Source organism: Manis pentadactyla, chromosome 14, assembly GCF_030020395.1.
Source record: "Manis pentadactyla isolate mManPen7 chromosome 14, mManPen7.hap1, whole genome shotgun sequence".
Taxonomy (NCBI): Eukaryota; Metazoa; Chordata; class Mammalia; order Pholidota; family Manidae; genus Manis; species Manis pentadactyla.
The window spans coordinates 10,573,754-10,594,031 of NC_080032.1; the positions used below are offsets into that span (position 1 = coordinate 10,573,754).

The following is a 20,278-nucleotide window of genomic DNA, read 5'->3' on the forward strand; positions in this document are numbered from 1 at the left end:
AAAGGGGACTTTAAGGATGGAGCAGGAGCTTGTTTGGTGGAGAATGGGGGAGACGACATTCTAGGCAGAGCAAGCAGCAGGGTCCCTGCCACCCCATTTGGCACCTTTGTGCAAATGATAAAAAATGCCTCTTCCTCCAGACATGTGTCATCTGCTAGAAATTACTGGTGTGATCCTGTGGTGTCTGCAGTGTGAATGTGGCATCCTCGCGCTGTGCCCAACATGCACAACTGTATTTGTCAGCCTTGGAGCACCATGGGAAAGGCACAGAGGTTGAGGGAGCTGGTGGTGGGCCTACGTGAAGCTTACTGATGTGGGAGCAGTAGCTTGGTGGTTGTGTGGGCAGAAGTTGGGGGTGGGAAAGGGCATGTTGAGTGTGTCAGAAGATCAAGTTGGAAAGAAAGGTGGGCCTCATGACACCCTGCTCTGTGGTTTTGCCGAGCTTCAAAGTTGAGACACCACCATGGGTGGTGTCTTACCCTCTGGGGCATGCACCCTTTTTCCATCCCATCCTAAATCTATCTTCACCCCCCAATTTGACCAACATCTTGTGTTAGAAGATGGCTTGTCCTGTCTTGGACTAGAAGACAAGGATTCCCCGGCAGGAATCAGGAGATACAGGTGCTCTACTGTTAAATGCTACAAAGTATCAGCAAATCACTTCTGTTCCCTGAGACTCATTCTTTTGTCTGTAAAAGGACAGCTCAAATCTCCATCTGGCCTGAAGATTCTGACCCTGGGATTCTATGGTTTCAAAGTTCTATGATTCTCCAAGATTCTATAATTGATCTCTAAGCTTCCACGATTCTCTGATTTCAAAGTCAAGCTACATAGATTCCCACCCTGAGGCCCACGAGTGCAGCTCTAAAATTCTTCGTTAGTGCAATCAAGCCTTACAATCATCTGAGGCACACAAACTCGCCTTTCGTATTTCCTCAACTCTAAAACCTCACTGACGGTAAGACACACCATGATTTGATGATCTGAGAGAGAAGAGAAATACTATTCATTCAAATATAACACAACTGCTTTCTGATCACTTGGGATCTTTATTTCATACTTCTTGAAAGAACTACTGGCTTTATTTAGACATGACAGGGTTTTTTTTCAGCGTACCGATCTTGTGATTCCTATAAAAAGAAAAAATATAAGAGAAACCCATCAGTTAACTGAGTCCTAAAACTTCTTTGCATGCATTGTCTAGACCTTCCAGATTGTTTTCAACTCAAAGTTGCCAAAGACCTTGTTTTTTCACAAGGATTATATGAAAAAGAATTGTATATTCGCATTGCTGAAACATGATATAGACGCTTGGCAAAACCCACCCACAAAACCAGGAAGAAAAGAGCAAAGTCATTATTTTATAGTTAATGTATTGGTGTATCAATACCTTTACTTAGCTTTTGCTAATGAAGTTATGAATAAACAAAACATGCTGTAATAAAAAGCAGAACAAATAAAAATTATAAGCAAAAATAAATAACGATAAAAAGAAAAAAAAGAGAATGCAAAAAGAACAGGAGTGTGTGTGACATGACTTATAAACCTGTTGTTCCTCCTGTGGGTCCTCGTTCCAACCTGCCTCTCAAAATGTGAGCATTCCACCACACCTGGAACAGAATTTCAGAGCTTCAAGACAAGTCATATTTTTGGCCTCAATACTGAAACTTTGAGTTTCAACTTCATCAGGTGCTCAACAGAATTCATGGTGAGAATGAGGCTGGAGGTGACCAGCGGAGCTGGACTTGACCAAGAGGCTGTGGTGCCCACAGCCTTCCGGGCGGCTTCTTGCTACTGGCTTTGACTCAGTGTGAGGTTTGCCCTAAACCCTGGCTTCAGGACACAATGCCTAGGCAAGCTGGCGTGTCCAGGTTTTCAACACTACATCCCAGCTCATGAATCTTTGAGTCTCAGGCCTTTAGGAAGACAAGGTGCCTTGGGTAAGGAACATCATTTCCCATCCACGGCAACAGGAGGTAAACCACAGTCTTTTGGGTGTGGGGGTGTGGACACAAAGTCAGCAGTGGGTGTGCAAGGGGCAGGAGGACCCTTCAGAGGTGTGATCCTTTCTGTGCCCACAACAGATGCTGATGGACATGCAACTGAGATTTGGGGAAAGCGCATGGGACCAGGGTGCCTTGAGGAGGTTCTAGAGAGGTGACCATCTCTTTAGAATAATGTTGCCATGACAGCCAGTGATCTGGGTCAGATACTGGAGATGAGAGGGCTTTGTGAAGTCAAGTACTCCTGGGGAGGAAGAATTTTCCTCTACATTTCAAGGTTCTTCTAGCTGGTCTAAGAGTCAAATTGACAGGAGACCTATTAACAAGAGAAAAAAAAAGTTTGATTACATCTGTACAGGGAATGCATAGACATAGATTCCAAAGACAGTCAGGGAGAATAAGGTGTATGTGTCATCTTGACTCATGGAGAAGTGAGTAGGGGCCTGAGACTTCAAAGGAAAAGGGAAGCAATTCACGGGAATATGAAAAGAGTAAGTGGTAAACGAATGTTTGCTGGGCCACACAGAAACAGTGGGGCACAGAGAGGCCCTTTAACAGACTGAGCCACTGCCCTCCCTGCCTACAACCCCTAATTTACATTATAATATAGCTGTCTAAGATGAGAGCTCTCCTCTGGGAGCATGTCCTCTATCTAAATTCTTTTAAGCAGTTGTGGGGTGTGTGTTGGGGGGAGCGGGGTTGGGGGACTTGGGGGATGGAGGTCAAAGTTTCTTTCTGAGTCTTTTGGGCCTTGCTTGTTTTCAACTCAGAAACAATCTACAGGTCACAATGGCACAGCTTGGGGCTGCCTGCTCTTGGTCCCTACAGTAACGAGCCAGGAATGGTAACTCCACATCCTTCCAATGGGACAAGGGAACCTGCCCCTCTCTCCTAGTTTCCTGTCCAGTGCTGAGCCACCCTCTTCTACCACTGAAATGAATTTGCACCTCAGCTTGGATCTTTACTAGCTGTTGCCCTTGGTCAGGTCAAATGAACTGTTGGAGCCTGTTTCCTCATCTGTAAAATGGGAGTAATGATTATAGAACTTCAGAAGGTCTTTGGGAGGAGTAAACAATCAGCTTGAAAATGATATCTAGAAGGTGCTTAGTGCACAGCAAGCACCTTTATCAACATCAGCACCGTCTTCTCGAGTGTCAGAACTGGGAAGAGGCTTACAATCAATGTTTGTCCCAAACACATTTATTCTTCCTGCTTTTGACACATGTTTACTGGGGGCCTCTGAGTGCCAGGCTTTGTATAGATGCTGGGAAAGAAGAAAGAAGAGATCTTTGCCCCGGTTGTTCACAGACTAGAGGCGCAGATGAGAACAACCTCTTTCAATTTCCTTCAAAGTCCCATCCAATTCTCAGGCTGCATGGACAGTGTCTGTGCCATCAGGATATCCTGGGGAGGCCATCAGGCTTCCTAAAGGTGAGGACAGCCAGCTTGAGACCTGAAGGGGTTTGCTGAGCTGGGAGACTGGGGGAGAAGCCACATCACTCTGGCCCCCTTCTTTAGCTCTGCAGCTGCAATCTGACGATTCTGTCTCCCAGACATCTCTGGAACCCGAACACGCCATGCTCCCAGCCCTGCCCAGGGTTGGCCACCTCCCCTGGAGTATTTCAACAGCCTCCATAACAGTCTCCCTGCCTGTCCTCCTCCACAAAGCAGCCAGAAGATCTCTGCAGAAAGCAAAGTTAACCATGTCCTTCCTCTGTTGAACACCTTCCATCTCTCTCCATCACTGCAAGATGAAGGCCCAGTTCCTTCCCATGGCCCTTGAAGCCCAGCAGCACCCAGCCCCTGCAGGCTCTTCTGACCTGTTCTCTCCCCTTATGCACTTCATGCAAGGCCCCACAGCAATGGTCCCTCCTGCTGGACTATTGCGCCTGCTGGTCTCTGGGACTGGCAAGCTCTTCTGCAGACCTTCACCCATGCTTCAGGTCTCAGTGTAAGCACACAGTGTACACACCCCTGGCCCTCCCTCCCTGGACCAGGCTAATCCCTCCTGTTACCTCCTCCCCAATTACAGGCATCCAGTTTACTATGAATACTTGTTAAAGGGTCTGCCTTCCCCCTTGGACATAGGACCCTAGTCCTCCTGTTAATCTGTGAGTCCCAGCACCCAGCAAAGGGTCCTCACAAAATGCTGTTGCTAGAATGTTATTTAACAAATACCATTTAAACCTCTTCCCTTGACTTCCATTTCGATATTATGATACCCAGCAGGGTCACTATGCAGTCATAGAAAGCCTCTAATATGTGCACAAAAAACACTATATATATTGTTCTATTGTTACCAGACCAGAAACAGACAGCTTCACAGAGACAAGGGACTTCATACTATCAGTCCGAGCACTTTCTACGTGACAGGTACTATTTATTAGACATATGAATGAATTAATGAATGAGTCAAGAATGAACCCACAGCTAGCTACAGACATGTTACTTAATATCTGTATGTCTTGGTTTCCTTATCTGTAAGATGGGGATGATAATAGACCTACCATGAGGCTATAAAAGGTTTAAATGTGTAAACATAGGTAAAGTGCTTAGGGCAATGCCTGGCACTTAGTAGGTAATTTTATTTATATATATATATATACATATATGTATATAATGCTTGCTCTTATGATTGAACTATTACAGAAATTTATTTTAAATCGGTAATACATACATATGGTTAAAAAAATTGAACAAAGAATAAAGGTTCAAGATGGCAAGTAACCTTCCACCCTTTCCTCCCCTTCCTTTGATGCATATGCATATAAGGCATCAATTATAAACCCCATTTTACAGACGAAGAAACAGGCAGAGAGGTTAAACATCGCAGACTGAGCTGAGGCCAGTCTGGAATTTTATTTTATTCATGAATATCAGCATTTCTCAAACTCAGCACAATTGACATTTTAGGACTGGCTCGTTCTGTCGCGGGTACAGAGGGCATGGCAGGGTCCAGCGCATGGCAGAATATTTAGCAGATTCCCAGCCTTCTGCCCACTAGATTTTAGTAGGACACCCCCTGTCCTCCAGTTGTGACAACCAAAAATGGCTTCAGACATTGTCACATGTCCCGGGTAGGGGTTGGGGACAGGGCAAAAGCGCCCCCTTCGAACCACTGATGTGATGTGATGAATATGTGTGTAGAGCCACTCCCTCTGTTCTGTTACACGCACGTTAGCTTAAATACACTTTGCTCAGGGTCTAGATTTCCCCTCGTAACACTTCTCGGCTATGGTTACACTTCTCGGCGATGGTTCCACTTCACCGCTTACAGACAGCAGGGAGCTTACCTCACACCGAGCTGTCCGCGGCGAAGAGCGCTGCGCGCCCCTCCCGGAGGTTAGCCAGCCTGCGGACCCGGGCTTCCGGGGCGGGGTCAGCGCCAGGGCCGCCCCTCCCCAGCGCGCGATCTGGAGGCGGGCCGGAGGGGACGGGGAGCGGCCGTGGGCGGCCCGGCGCTCGGACCGCCCCTTTGCGTCACGGCGCTGCGGCCCCGCCCCCCGCGCGGGCCCCTGCGCCTCCCCCGGCGGGGCGGCTGGCCAGCCGGGAGTCGCTGGGCGCGCGGGGCGGCCTCGCCGCGCCTCGGCACGGTAGGTGGCCCGGGGGTGGCTAGGGGGCAGAGGCTGCAGCCGTCGGCAGGGGGCTGCCTGCGGGTCTGCCTCGGGCGCCGTGGAGCCCTCGGCGCTCGCGGCTTCTTGCCGGGCCCCGCGGGCTGCCTGGGCTCCAGGGCTGGGCGCTGGGAGGGAGGCGGCGCGGGCGCGCGGTTCGAGGGTTCGCGCCCGCCCGGCGCTCCGAGCGCTCTCCTGTCGGTGCGGCAGAGACCTGGCCCCGTGACCGCTCTGCCCGCTTAGGACCCGGAGCCCGGGAGGCGCTCAGCCTCTGTGTCTGTGTTGGGATGGGGGGAGGCTTCATGTCAGCGCCGTCCGACTCCCCAACCCCTTCCCGGTGCGCGGGGACCCCCAGGCGGGCGCTGGGAAGTTAACTTGCGTTCTCCGTGGAGTTGCGAGGCATGTCCAGAGTGGAGGCGTTGGCAATGGAGAGGGGGCGGAAATCCCCGGCTGAGAAGGCGGACTCCGAGAGCGTGGGGTAGGGGATCCTTGGTGAACTTCAGGGTCACCCGCGAGGAGGGGGGAGACCTTTGGTCAGAGGTTCCCGCCGCGAGGCAACCTCCTGCTCTCAGTGTGAGCTGGACGGGAGGTGCGTGAGCTGGGACTGGGAGTGGCGGCAAGGAAAGGGGGCATGGTTATGCCTGAGCTGGCAAAGTCGTTATGTGGGACAGAGGTCGAGGTCTGCCTTTCCCACCCAAAGGCCCGTCCCCTCGGGAGGAAGGGTGGGAACCATCCAATTGAGTGCAATTGTTAGAATGTTGTGCCTGTCACCCTGCCAGCTTCCCCTTTACAGATGGGGAAACCGAGGCTCAGAAAGGTCAAGTACCCATGGCACTAGATCCCACAGCCAGAATGTGGCAGAGCTTAAATTCACCCTCAGGCCTCCTGACTTCATGTGTTTTGTTTAGATGTTGGGGATAGGGGCTGGCGAACTCCTACTCATACTTCAGTAGCCTCTGGCAGCATGCCCTCCTAAAAGCCTTTTCTGGCATTCCCCAGGCATTGTTGGGTGCCCCTGTTTTGAATGCCACAGGTAACTGGCCCTTTTCCTCATGGACCAACCTTCTGTAGGTCTACCTCCTGGTATTGGGTGTAGACATCCATTCCCTATACCCCATCCTTTAATGGAGCCGGGTGGCCTGATGATTAGGCCAAGTTTCTGGATTTGGACAAAACTGTTTGTGACTCACTCTGGTTTAGTGGTGATGTGGCCTGGGCAAGTCATTCCCCCTCTCCCAACCTCAGCTTCCATAGCTGTAAAATTGGGTTTGTTGTGTCATTTAAGAACCATTTTACCCTATTGAATTCCAAATGTAGTTACTATATATATTTATATCACCTTATTTTTTTAAATCTCACGTAATTTTTTTAGTAGCACCTTTATTGAGATATAACTCACGTATCATATAATTCACCCTTTTAAAGTAAATCAATTCAGTGGTTTTTAGGATATTCACAGAGTTGTGCAACGATCTCCACTATCTATTTCTATAACATTTGCATCACCCAAAAAGAAACCCTGGACTCAATCCCTCCTTCCCCAGCCTCTGGCAGCCACTACTTTCCATCTCTATGAATTTGCCTATTCTGGATTTTTCATATATGGAATCATGCACAGTGTAGCCTTTTGTGACCGGCACTTTTTACTTAGAATATTTCCAAGGCACATCTATGTGGGAGCATGTAGTGGTACTTAATTACTTTTTTTTTTTTGTATTTTATTACTTTTATGGCTGAATAATATTCCATTGTATGGATATACCGCATTTTATTTACCCACTAATCAGCTGGTGGACGTTTGGGTTATTTCCATTCTTTGGCTATGATGAATAGTGCTGCAATGAACATTTGTGTACAAGTCTTTGTGTGGACATAGGTTTTCAATTCTCTCGCATATATCCCTAGGAGGGGAACTGCTGGCTCATATACTAACTCCATGTTTAACCTTTGGAGGAACTGCCAGGCAGTTTTCTAAAGCAGCTGCACCATTTTACAAAACCCACCAGCAGTGTGTGAGGGTTCCGAGGACACTGACTTTGATGTGCTAGCTATAAATTATTTTCTAACACAGATGGAATTAAGTGCTTCATTAGAGTAAGGAGTGTCCTGTTTGTCACCAGCAACATCCCCAGGACCATCAGGGAAACAGATCAAGCCTGGAGGGTGCTTAGCCGAGGCATGTGTTCACTGTGTTCCCCCTATAAGAATGACAAACATGTGCTGAGGGCTTACCGCCAGGCCCAGTGTGGGACAGGGAGGCAACCAGGATGCCAGGGGTTCACAGTGCCCACCCCGGACCTGGCCCAGGGTCTGGCAGTGTCTACGAGGACTTTGTGCATTGGATGAAGGAAAGGCGGAAACGGCTCAGATCTTCCCACCCCAGGCCAGCGAGGTGGGGGTCTCTTGACAACTGAGGGTCTGGAAGGCCAAGGAGGACCTTGGCAGGTTTCCTGGACTGCAGCCCACAGGAAGGCTTGTCCCTCTGCTCTGCAAGGGCTTCTGGTCCTGCCTGTGCCCCACACTCATTTGGAAGGTGATCTCCCCTGGTGGCCATGTGAGGTGGGCCATGGGAGGGACCTAAGCCCCTGCCTGTTACAAGAGACACCATTCCCAGGCCTGACACCGGTGGTCCTGACATCCATGGGTGACACTCTGGACACATAGACATCCCCTTCTCTCCCCTCGGGCATTGCCCCCACACCTGGAACCCACCTCCTCCCTCACGCCCTTTGCCTTCTGTGAAGTGAAACTGCCCAGAAAGGGCCCAGGTCACAGCACAGCATTTTCATAGAAGAGCAAAGTTTCTGGAAGGTCATCAGCTCTTCCTGGGTTAAACCTGTAGTCTGTTGGTTCAGGGGCTTCGGCCAGCCTTGGGCTGTGCTTTCCGGGCTCCCAGCAACCAGCCTTGTCCGCCTGGGCAGCTGCTGTTTGGAGGGCCGTTGACACCAGGTCGTCTGGTGGCTGTATTTAGCCCCTCCTGCCTTTATTCATTTGTGCATACTTTCCCTTTCTTGTCCTTTTAAAATTCTGAACTTCTGTGTGCTAAGAAAGCAGTCTAGGAAATGGAAATAGGGTTGAGGCTAGGAAAGGAACTGCGCTCCCTGTGCCTCAGTGTACCCTGCAGGGCAATGGGCAGGGACTGAGTCAGAACTCAGATGCAGGGCCTTTTGCGATCAGTAAGCTTGTCAAAGTGCCCTGCTCTGTAGCTTTGTGGATCAGTTTGTAGCAAGAGGTAAGTTGGAAGTGGCTCGTATTGGTGATTTGAAAGCCCGGTGTGGCCTGGCACCGTCTGGGCAGCAGCTCCAGGCCTCCCCACTTGCCACCCCTTCCTACCCCCTGCAAGGACCCTTGCTCTCTGCAGCCACACATCCACCCTGTCTGGGGCCACGCCCGAGAAGGTTCTGGGATGCCTGACCCCTCCCATGCCCCCTCTCGGGTCTCCTCTACCCTGGGCTGCGGCCTGAGGAGGATTCATGGGAATGATTCAGTCAGAGCAGTCCTGAGAGCTGGGCCAAGCCCCAGAAATTGCAGGGAAGGACTGCCGAGGGCCATGCCATGTGCCCTGGGGAGCATCTGGGGCTGCGCCTGAGGCAGAGCCTCAAGTTACCCTGTGGGCACTTGGAAATGGTGGGCAGCTGGCCTGTTTGCCAAGTGCAGTCTTGCGTCATCCAGACAGTTGACCCAGGCTGCTGTGGCTAGAGGAGGGCAGGTGGCCAGAAGGTGGGCTCAGTGGTGGCATGTGTGAGGGCTGGAGCCTGTGTTAGAATCCAGCTGTTCTACTTAGGGACCATGGTCTGGGTTCATTAGTTGCCTCCCCACGTATCAGTTTTCTCATCTGCAGAATAGAGGTGCAAGTAGGACCTACCAGGTTGTTGGACAGGAGGGGACAGGGTAAAGGGCTTACCCTGGTAACAGGCAAAACGTGAGGCCCTGGGGTGAGACAAGCTCTTTGGAATCTTGAGCACGTTTCTCTTTGAGCCTCAGTTTCCCCATCTGTCTAAAGGCAATCATATAAATATAGCTAATATCCACAGAGCCTCGCAGGCACCAGGCAGTGTTCTGGACACTTTATGTACCTTAACTCGTTCAGTTCTCCCAACAATCCTGAGATGAACAAGCTGAGGTACAGAGAAGTGAAGTCATTTGCCAAGGTTACCCAGCTAGGAAGTGAGACAGACAGGATTCCGATCCAGAGTCTATACTCTTAATTATCACCTAACTCCCTCTTCATACCCTGTTTGAATGCCTACCACAAAGAAAACACTTGGTGTCAGTTATTATATTATTATACAGTTATTATATAGCATTAACAAATGTTTATCCCTTTCTCTGCTCCTTTGTTCGCCTTGCTTCCTGGATGGACAGAAAAAGCAGGGCTCTTGGCTTGTGAAATCTGGATTCCTACCCACCCAGGACTCCCAAAACACACATGCACACACACGTGCGTGTGACCCGCAACTCCCTCCACCTTCCCACACTCTCGCGAGCAATTGAAGGTGGGTAAGAGCCTGGAGGCAGCCGAGTCCCCACTCTACCTCTGAATCTCAGTGTGACACTGGGCAAGATGCTTTCCCTCCCTGAGACTCAGTGTGCCCATCTGCGAAATGAGTGGGTTGGGCTGTAACAGAAGCTGCCAGTCCGTGGCCTCAACCCACAAGATGGCTTTTGTTCAGCTCCCGTGGTGTTTTATTTTAAATCAAACCAACATTCGAATATTCTCAGAGACTAATTCCAGTTTCTTACTTCTTCTGGAAACCTAGGATCTAGGGCCCAAGTAGAGTGGCCCGAAGCTGCCCCTTAGATGGCGTGGGTTCTGCTGGCCGTCATGGTCCCCACCATCCCCCACTGTCACGTGCTCTGCGTGCCTGGCCCCAAGGGCTCTCTGGCCCAGAGAGGGTCTTCAGGGCTCTGCGGTCTGCCTGAGTGTCACTTGAACAAGCAGTTCCGCTGCTTTAAAAACAATTTTTTTTTAAACCCTGGTTTTCATGCTATCCACGAGTCCTTCCTGCTCTGCTTTTCTTGAATATCAGTGGCTGCCTGAGGCCGCCTGATACCTTTCTGCCACTGTAAACCCTCAAGGCTTTTAACACACCGGGAGCTTGTTCCCAGCCCACACTTCCTGGGTAAGAAACCTTGTTTCTAGGCCCCAGGGTCCCACCTCACCTGGTTCATGTCCCTGCCTAACCCAGCATGAGAGATTTGGAGCCAGCCATTGTCCCTCTGCTGTGAGCCCCGGGGCTGTGTGTGTGTATGTGTCCCAGCACACTGCACCCGCACAGCTGCCAGGACACCATCTCTTACCCTTTGTCCTCACAAGGTGCCGGATGGCATTACTGACCACCCTGTTTCCCGGAAACCAAGGCTCAGAGGTGGTCAAGTCACTTTTCTGAGGTCACACAGGCCTGATGTGACACCACTGGAATTTGAATCCAGGTCTGCTCAGCTCCAGAGCTGGCCCTGGGAGTCATCCAGCACCCATCACTGCACGGATGTGCACTGAGTCACACCCTCCACCAGTGTCTGTGGTCATCACCATGTCCGTGGCATCTAGGACTGGGCCAGGGTCATACTAGGCACTCGGTAACTTCTTGCTGAATAGGGACACATGGCAACCTCTCAGCTAGGCACTGGAGCACAGGATTTATGAAGCCACCAGGTCCCAGTTTTCCTGGAGTTTACTTTCTAGTGGAGGCATCAGACAAGAGTAAACCATATCTTTGACCCGAAGTGCTGACCTAGAAAGTTGGTCACACCTGTCAGACTTTAATGCTACACAAAGCCCCTGGGGATCTTGATAAAGTACAGGCTCTGATTCAGCAGGTTTGGAGCAGAGCCTGTGACTGCTTTTGTGATCCGCTCCCAGGGTACTTCAGTTCTGCTTCTCTAAAGACCACACTTGGAGCAGTGAGGGCCTAGATCAGAGGTCAGTAAACCACGGCCCGTGGGCCAAATCTGGCCTACTGCCTGTTTTTGTAAATAAAGTTTTATTGGACTATGGCCACCATCATTTATTTACATTTTGTCCATGGCTACTTTCATGCTGTAACAGTGAAGTCAAGTGCTTCTGGCAGAGACAATGGTCCACAAAATTGGAAATATTTTTTAGTATCAGGCCCTTTAAATCAAGTCCCACAACCCCTGATCTACTCATCTCTTGGGTCCTTTTAAGTTGTAGTATTTTGAGGTTTGGTGGGTATAAGGTGGTAATAAACATAATGATCACAGTTAATATTTGAGTGCCTACTGGGTTCTTAGCTCCTTATGTGTATTTTTCCTGCCTCTACTTTATCATTGGTGACACTACTGTATCTATTTTATAGGCGAGAAAACTGAGACTCATAGGGCTGGGTCACTGGCCTAGAGTCTGAGGGTCAGCAACCAGGTGAAGCCCATTGGAGCCAGATCTTGTGGCTGGAGCTTCAGCCTGGAACTTTTTCACAGAGCAGAGAGGATTTTGTTTTGGTTCTGACCTGTCCAAGGGCATTAAGATGCCTTCATTTCTTTGTTTGTTCTCCTGTTTGATAAATATCTGTACAGCCTGTGCTGGGTGGTGGGGGCCACTCTGAGTCCTGTGAGCATGTGCTGAACGCCCAGCCCTGAGCATTGTGGTGAAGGACAGAGTGAGCTAGAGAGGCCACATAAGGTGCCAAGTGCTTTGGGGAAACACTGGTAGAGGGATGACAGGCAGTCAGGGAAGGCTTCCTGGAGGAGGAGGTACAAACTGTGCCAGTAAGTGTTAGCTGGGTAGAGGAGGGCAGGAAAGGTTTTCCACGTGAAGGAAACCACAGGTGCAAAAATTTGGAGGTGTGAGTTGCAATGGCTTTGTAGGTCTGGTAGAATTCATGGCACAAAGCCTTTCATATGTTTCTATGTGTGTGTGTGTGTGTGTGTGTGTGTGTGTGTGTGTGTGTGTGTGTTGTGGGTGGGAGGTGAGATGTTAAATCTGGAGGTCAGTGGAAGTCAAGTCACAACACAGCCTCCAGTGCCACGCCAGGGAGCCTGGATTTTACCCTGGAGAATGAAAGAGTTGTCTTCTCCAAGACGCCTTGGTGACTTCCAGGAGAAAGTCTCCCCAAGGCGCTAACTTAATGCTCCTCTCCAAACTCCTGTGGTTTAACCAAGAGCAGGCACCTACTGGGCACCGCTGGGCATCTGGACAGGCGGCAGCCTCCAGCCAGGAAGCCTACTGATTGCTTCCTTTACATTTCTTTTGGCAGTTAATTTTTAATTAGGGTATGTTTTAATTTAAGCTAGTGGGTTATAGTTTCCTTTGAAGATGCTTTAACAATATTGAGTCCATTTAACCAAAATATTAAATAGATGAGAGTAAAGCTGGTTCTGGATGTAGACAACCTCAGTCAGGAAGGTAGACAACATGAGCAGGCGGGAGTTTGGGGAGCCCCATGACCGGAGGTAGGGGGCTTGCAGGGGCCCAGGCCAGCAGTGACCTTGCTCTTAATGTCCAGCCATTCCCTGAAGCCCCAGGAGCCTTGACCAAGGGGTAGGGATGGCGCTGGTGGGCGCTGCAGGAGCTGAGGTTCCTGTCGCAGGCTGCTCTGCCCCCAGTTTACTCTGGGTGTCTCCTTCACACCCGTCTCCCTCTGTTTATGTCTCTCCCCTGACTGTTCCATCTCTGCCTATCCCCATCATCTCTGTCTCTCCCCCATCTCTGCCTCACTCCTATCTCTGTCTCTCCCTCTCTCTGGCTTCCCTATCTCTCTCCCCCATCTATGTCTCCTATCTCCATCTGTACATATCTCTGTCTCCCCCGTCCCTATATCTCCCATCCTCCCTGTCTCTCCCCATCTCTCTCCGATCTCTGTGCCCCATCGCTGTCTCTCCATCCGTTTGGCTGCCCCCTCCCCCACCCTCACCACTTCCCCTTCCCCCTCACAAGCGGCCGGCATAGCTCTTCCTTTCTCTGTCCCGCTTCCTTTGGCTGTGAGTGACACCCTGCCTCAGAAGCTGCAGAACCGAACCCTCGCTGAGCCCAGGACCCAGCCAAGCGCTGCCCTGGAGTCTGGGAGGTGGTGCTGAGCCACGTCCCCCGTGGAGAGATGGAGGCCTGGGAGGTCAGGAGCCCAGGGACACCACCCAGCTGTCCAGGGCTCTGAAAACACCCCCACTGGCTCCACCCCCAGGCCCCTCACCCTGCCTGGCCAGCCCCAGGGCTGCGGGGGAGGGAGAGGAAGAGGAAGCCTGGGTGGCAGCCAAAGGCCAGAATGCCACTTGGGTTCACTGGGGTTGGGGCACTTAGCTGGGCTCGGTCACCTGGGGTCAGGGGCGTTGGTTGCCCCGCCTCTGGGGATCTGGCCCAGCCCTGCGGGTCTTTGCCTTGGCCTTCCCTCTGTTTCTCAGTGGCCCTGAGCCCCACTCTGTTCACTCCTCCACTGGAGCACACAGTAGGCCAGCAGTGCACATTTGTTGGCTAAGAGTTTTGGGGAGAATAGTAAGATTAGCATTTGAGTCCAGCCTCTCCTTTCACGGATGGGGAAACTGAGGCCTAGAGAATCAAAGTGATTTGCTGAGGTTCATGAAAACAGATTTGGAGCACAGAACAGGTCCGAGTCCCCATCCCCTGCCAGCTGGAAGCAGAACAGGGAGCGTGTTCAGCGGTGGGCGCCCTGTGGCCCTCTGTGGGTGTCATGTGAAAATCCCCTCCTAGGGGGCAGGACTCAGGTTCTTGGCTGGCTCATCCTCACCCATCTGCTGGGGTGCTCAGGTGCTCCTCCTCCCCAGAGGTTCTTGGGGGTCTCTGCTGACCCTCCTGGTGATGACAGTCCCGGGGTTGCAGAGGAGCTCGGGTGGTGGGGCTGAGGTCCGTGACCTCACAGCGGGATGCCGTGCCTGCTCTCAGGCAGGGGCTGGGGCCACACTGGCCTTGGGAACCTCGGGCCTCGGGTTGGATGTTGCCTGGTCTGTCTGGGACCCCATGGATCCTGTCTAGGAAAATCCGGAAGAGGTGGTTCCCAGGCCCCAAAGCCGTCAAGTAGCTCCCGGCTGGCTGCAGAGGAGCAGGGGAGCTCCTTCTGAGGGCACTCAGGGCCTGAGGTCTGGCTCCTGCCTTCCTCTCCGGCCTCCCTCCCCTCCTGAGACGGTGATGGTAGTGCAGCCCCTCTGAGTGGCAGTAGCATCCCCTGGAGGCCTTGTTCCCTAAAGCTCACCGCACCCCATGCCCAGAAGCCCCCCAGCCAGCAGGTCTGGAAGGGGCCCAAGAATTGCATTTCTAATAGGTTCTCGGGTGCCCGTCTGGTCTGAGAACCCATGTTGAGAACCACTGTACAGAAGGTGAGCATATACTACAACGGAGGTTCAACACCCTGCTCCACCAGACCCCTGCTGTGAGCTGTCAGGGAAGGACTGTACCTCTCTGGGCCTCAGCTTCCTTGTCTATTACACGGGACAACAGCAGCACCCTTCCCGTAGATGAGTCCTGAGGATTAAGTGAGCGAGTACAGGGGACGTGCCCAGAGCAGTCCCTAGGCATGGCACAGGCACTGTATGCATCTTTCCTATGATTGCTGTTATTGTTGTTATTTCTTTTACCACTATTAATTTACCACACCCACCCCTCTGCTCCCAGACTGTTGGGGTCGCAGTGAATCCTTCACCATTTCCCTCATTCCCCATGCATGTTGATACCTTGTGGCCTCTCTGCTCAAGCTCGTCCCTCCAGCTGGTTGCCTGCCTGCCCCAGCTGGAAATCCACGGTCCCTTCCTCTGGCCTCTCTGATCACATGACTTATTTTTCCCCTAGTCTAGCTCTTACCCCATTCTGCTGACTACCCAGTGACTTGGGCGTCTCTCTCACGCCCACCCACAGGTTCCTGCAGCCCTGACCTCTCAGGGCTTTGACGGCACGAGGAAGGTCCCCTGGGAATGCCAGCCCCATCACCCGCAGGAGCCAGAGAAGGCTTCCAAGGCCCCAGGGTGGAGCCCCACCCGGGATGGGGGAGTTCACTAATTAGTAAGAGCATGGGCTTGGCATCCAAGAGCCCCAGGTTCGAATCTAGGTTTTAGTGTTTAGGGCTGAGTGGCCTGTTGGTAATTTTCTTACCCATTTGTGCCCCTTGCATCTTCCTTTCAAAATGATTGTGTCATCACTTCAGTGGGTTTTTATGAGGATTCAATGGAGTCGCATTTTTATTCAAACAGCACTGTCTGTGTGCCAGACCCTGTGCCAGGCACCAGGTATCCACCAGAGGCAAGACAGACCATCTGCCTCAGGAAGCTGACGTTTTAGGGGAAAAGAGGGACACAAAGGGAGATGCATTAGAGTTCTCCCGAGAAGCAGATCCAGTGGGATATATATAGATGTATATAAGAGGAGATTTATTATGGATTTGTATTTACTGGCTCAGCCAATTATGAGGGCTGAGAAGTCCCACGATCTGCTTTGTGTAAGCTGAAGACCAGGAAAGCTGGGGATAGAATTCGGTCCAAGTCTGGTGACCTGAGAACCTCGGGAGCTCCAGTGTCCAAGGTCAGAAAAACGTGGACATCCCTGGTCTGGCAAAGGTGGAGCAAATTCACCCTTCTGCCTGTGTGTTCAGGCCCTCAACAGATTGGACGAGGCACCACATCAGTGAGGGCCAGCTGCTTTACTCAGCCTGCTGATTCAAATGCTCATCTCTTCGGGAAACGTCCCCACAGACACACCCAGAAATCATGTTCACCAACTACCGGGGCATCCCTTAGCCCAGTCACATTGACGCATAAAATGAGCCGTGTTAGGAGAAGTACATAATTAGTCATGTCATTGTTCCAAGAGGACACAGTAGAAAGGAGATGGTCCACATGAAGCACTTTGTGTACAGTTTTGCAAATACGAGGCCCTCATCAATTGGTAGCTGTGATTATTGCAGTTATTAGGGCGAGGAGGTAAAAGAGGACAGAAGGTGTAGGGAAAAGGCATAATATCAGTATCAGTTCAGGGACAGGAGGCTTCCTGTCATTTTGTGTCAAACTGTGTCATTCACAGGCAGCATTTACTGATGCTCTAGGGTGCTCTGGGTGCTCTGCTGAGGGCTTCCTGGGTACATCTCACCCTGCAGGGAAGCGCTTTTATCACCATTTTACAGAGGAGGGAAGTGAGACATGGGGGAATTAGGCCACTCGTCTGGAGGAGTGGGATTCGAACCTAGGTTCTTATCCATCTGTCTGGGAGGCTGAGGGCTCCCACAGGTGAGGGATGGAGGTGAGACTGGTAGGGTCCAGCCAGGTGGGGAGGGCTCCGGTTTTGCCTTGTACCTCAGAGATCATACTGCTGGAGTCCCTTAGTGGTCCTTGGGTGTAAAGGATGGAGGCTCAAGGCACATCTTCTCATCCAATGGTCCAGAAAAACCGTGGCATGAAGCCCCACAAGAGTGGGTGGGAAAGGGTGACTCCTCCTGGGTCCTTGCTGCTGGGGCCAGCCAGCCAGTGAGTGGCAAGTTCCTGGTGGGTGGGGCTGGGGTGGTGGCAGGAAGTGATGACAGATCAGGGATTGGGAGCCCGCATTCGGGAGCACCAGGACGCCCAGGTGTGTGCTGCTTCACTGAAAGGAGGTGATTACTGTTACCTTTTTCCAGCTCTTTTGGGACCTTCTCCACTTAGGACTGGAGACAGAGCTGAGATGAGGTGGTTAATGAGGACTCTAGGGACTGGCATCTGCTGATGACAGCCAGTCATTCCTCAAATACTTAAATACTTGTGATTTGCCAGTTTCTGAGCAAACAGGTACATCTTTATCTTTCCATGCGGTATGTCATTGAAACTTCACTATGACCCAGGCAGCGGGCTTGAGAAGAGCCCTGATGTGGTGGAAAGAGGAGTCAGACATACTAGAGGTGGAATGGCGGCTGGCTTGTGCACAAGGTGTGAGACCTTGGGGCTGGCCTCTTACCCTCTCCGGCCTCTGTTTCCTCACTTGTAAATGGAGATCATAATAGTGACCATCTCAGGTGCTGGGAAGATTATAGGTAAGGGTACGTGGCTCCTGATCCATAAAAGTACTCATAAATTCATAGCAGCAAGGATTATATTGTTCACCCATTTTACAGATGGGGAAACTGAGGCTCAGAGATGTTCAGGGACTCTGTTGCCAGCACTGTGCTCCCTGGCTCTGTTCTTGGTGATGTCCAGGCAAGTCTGCAGATGGAAATGCTTTCTAATAAGGTCCCAGGTCCCCTCAGAGCCCCGAATCATTTCTCACTAGGAAAAGGACTCACTTTTTCCCTCACTCCAGATCTGGTACCCACGAGACAGTGAGCCAGGAGGAAATGTCCCTTCTTCCTCTTGAGTTTCTCCCTTTGATTTGTTAAGTGTTATTGTTTTGAGCAGCTCTTGAAGCCTTTGGAATCCTTCCTCTTCTGCCTGCTTCAAAAGCAAGTGAGAAGGAGGAGGGTCTCCTGGACGTGCTCTGCATTTGGCCAAGAGGAAGGCAGAGGGGCGGATCAGTGCTTTGGGAAATTAGATTCCCAGGCAAGTGCTGCCTCAGAACCAGGCCTGCAAAGACTGCTCTTAAAACCCCCACACAGCGCCACCCCATCCCTTACTCATATGCCCCAAATATCACTGCCATGAAAGCCTCATGCCTCTCGGCTGCACCACAAAGAAAGGGCTAGACCATCTGAATCTGGGAACATTACATCCAGCAGGTATTTATTACTTGCTTTGTTCTTGGTTAAGCCTTTCCTGTGTTTGGCTATCAGCCATTGCAAAACCTCCACAAAGAAAGGGAAGATAATACAATCAAGTAAGCCATAAACTATAACTGGGGGCAGGCAGGCAGGGAGTTAGCCAAAGACTTTCTAAGGAAAAAAGCATTGGAACAGCCTTTTGACTTTTTGTAAGGATATTCTAGAGCTGGCTTCCCATGTGAGAAACTCAAATCCATACCCTTTGGGCAGAAGTGAGAGTGGTTAGCTGACTTTAACCATCACTGAGTCTTCAAATAAGACTTTGGAAATCAGTTTTGCTTAGTTGGGTCAAAACATTTTTTAAAAAGCAAGACCACTTGAGTGCTAAGCATGCAGAGTTCAAAAAGAACCTGTTACGTGTCTCTGTCAGTTGGCTGTGAGTGGTAAAATCTTAATTTAAAATAACTTTAAAGTAGAAAATAAAGGAATTTATTGACTTAAGTAAATGGAAAGTCCAAAGGCATATTGCCTTCAGGTAGAGCTGTATCCAGGTGCTCCAGTATATCAGGACACTATCCCTTTCACTCTGTCTTAGCTGGACTGTCTTCTGGGGTAGCTTTATTCTCAGGCATGCTCTCTCCCCAAAAACATCTCCAGGCATACATCCTACTAATGTAGCAACCTCAGCTGTAAGAGAGCCACTTCTCTAGTAATTCTTGCAAGTCCTGGATTTATTCCTGTTCACTCACCTGGAGCCTCATGCTCATTCACAAGCATCTGTACCCTCTTACTGGCCAAACTTCCTGGGGGCATGGGATCAGCCCATCCTGGTCACAGGGACTGATCCCAGAAGATTAGAAAATACATTCTTAGCAAATACCCATGACAGTGATGGGGCAGAAATGAGAGAGAAAGGCAGGCCTTCTGCCCCGGAGGAGAGAATGAGTCAGGTAGCACCACGGAGCATTTGCTCTGCTTCAATATGGCGTTAAGGCCTTTATGTGTATTTAGCTGCCCTCCCCCTTTCACACATAAGAAAATGAGGCTCAGAAAGGTTAAGTGACTTGCCTAAGGTCACAAAGCTAGTAAGTGGGGAATTCAAGCTCAGATCCATCTTTCTGCAAAACCCATTCTTTCAGCACTCTCTGATACCTACAGAAACTTGCTGGTTAGCAAAGTGAGCTCAGAAAGTAAAATAGGAATGCCTGTGGGTATACCAGGCTCTTTGTTAAGGATGGGAATATTTTAAAATTTTTTGTTTTTAAGACTGCAGGGCCCTGCAGCCCATGAACCCTCCCAGTAGTCAAGTGTGGGAGATGGAGGGGCAAACAGTTACCACAGGGAATGGTGAGGGGTAGGCATAGTGGACGGTAAGACATAGCTAGGTGCTTAATCTAGCCAGGGTGTTCAGGGAAGATTTTCTGGAAAAGGTGATGCTTGAGCTGAGGTAGTAACAAACAAGCCAAGATAAGATTGAGGAGAGGGTATGTAGATACCTATTATTTAGGACTCTTGGTTAACAGAGATAGTAACGGCACGAAATTAAGCAAAAAGTGAATGTGTTGGTTCACTTAATTAAAAAGTCAAGGGGTAGGGATGGCTTTAGGCATAGCTGGATCTAGGAGCCCACCTCATATCAGGGAGTCATGTCTCCATCTCTTGACTCCATCTTCTTGGGTTGGCATCAATCTCAGGCACGCTCTGTAGGTCATGACTAGAGAGGTCCCCACATCCCCAGCCCTGCCCCGTTTACTTAGCCTCCCCCAGAGGATCCAGCAGAAGTCTCTAGCTAACTGTCATTAGATTGAGTCATGTGTCATCCCTGAACCAACCCCGAGGCCTGGGAAGGGAACACTGTGATTGTCCAGCCCTGGGTCACATGCCCACTTCTGGAGTCTGAGGTAGACTAAGAATGAGAATAGGAAAATGCAGGGTGCATGGCACCCTCTGGGCTGATAGAAGTTCCATCTGGCCTGATTGCAAGGGGTCTGATCATGAGGCCCCGGTAAACCATGTGAGGAATTGCCTCCTGAAGATGGTGGGG

General features: G+C 50.7%; 1 protein-coding gene and 1 long non-coding RNA gene across 8 annotated transcripts in view; one reads left to right on the forward strand and one right to left on the reverse strand.

The window, feature by feature from the left end:
• Window positions 1-1,029: 1,029 nt before the first annotated feature.
• Window positions 1,030-5,429, reverse strand: LOC118924291 (uncharacterized). The gene is made up of 3 exons (XR_005029549.2): window positions 5,297-5,429; window positions 1,547-1,610; window positions 1,030-1,130 (listed from the first exon to the last, which is right to left on the reverse strand). It is a non-coding gene; the product is annotated as an uncharacterized LOC118924291 (long non-coding RNA).
• Window positions 5,430-5,472: 43 nt separating this feature from the next.
• Window positions 5,473-20,278, forward strand: part of TPST2 (tyrosylprotein sulfotransferase 2) — a 50,372-nt gene continuing 35,566 nt past the window's right edge. For 2 of the 7 annotated variants that reach the window (XM_036908934.2, XM_036908937.2), the window contains exon 1: window positions 5,565-5,596. The gene's annotated coding sequence lies outside the window, so the exon portion shown is untranslated. Of the gene's footprint in view, window positions 5,597-20,278 lie in introns of all 7 variants that reach the window. The other 5 variants (XM_036908939.2, XM_036908940.2, XM_036908936.2 and 2 more) reach the window with 5 other exon arrangements.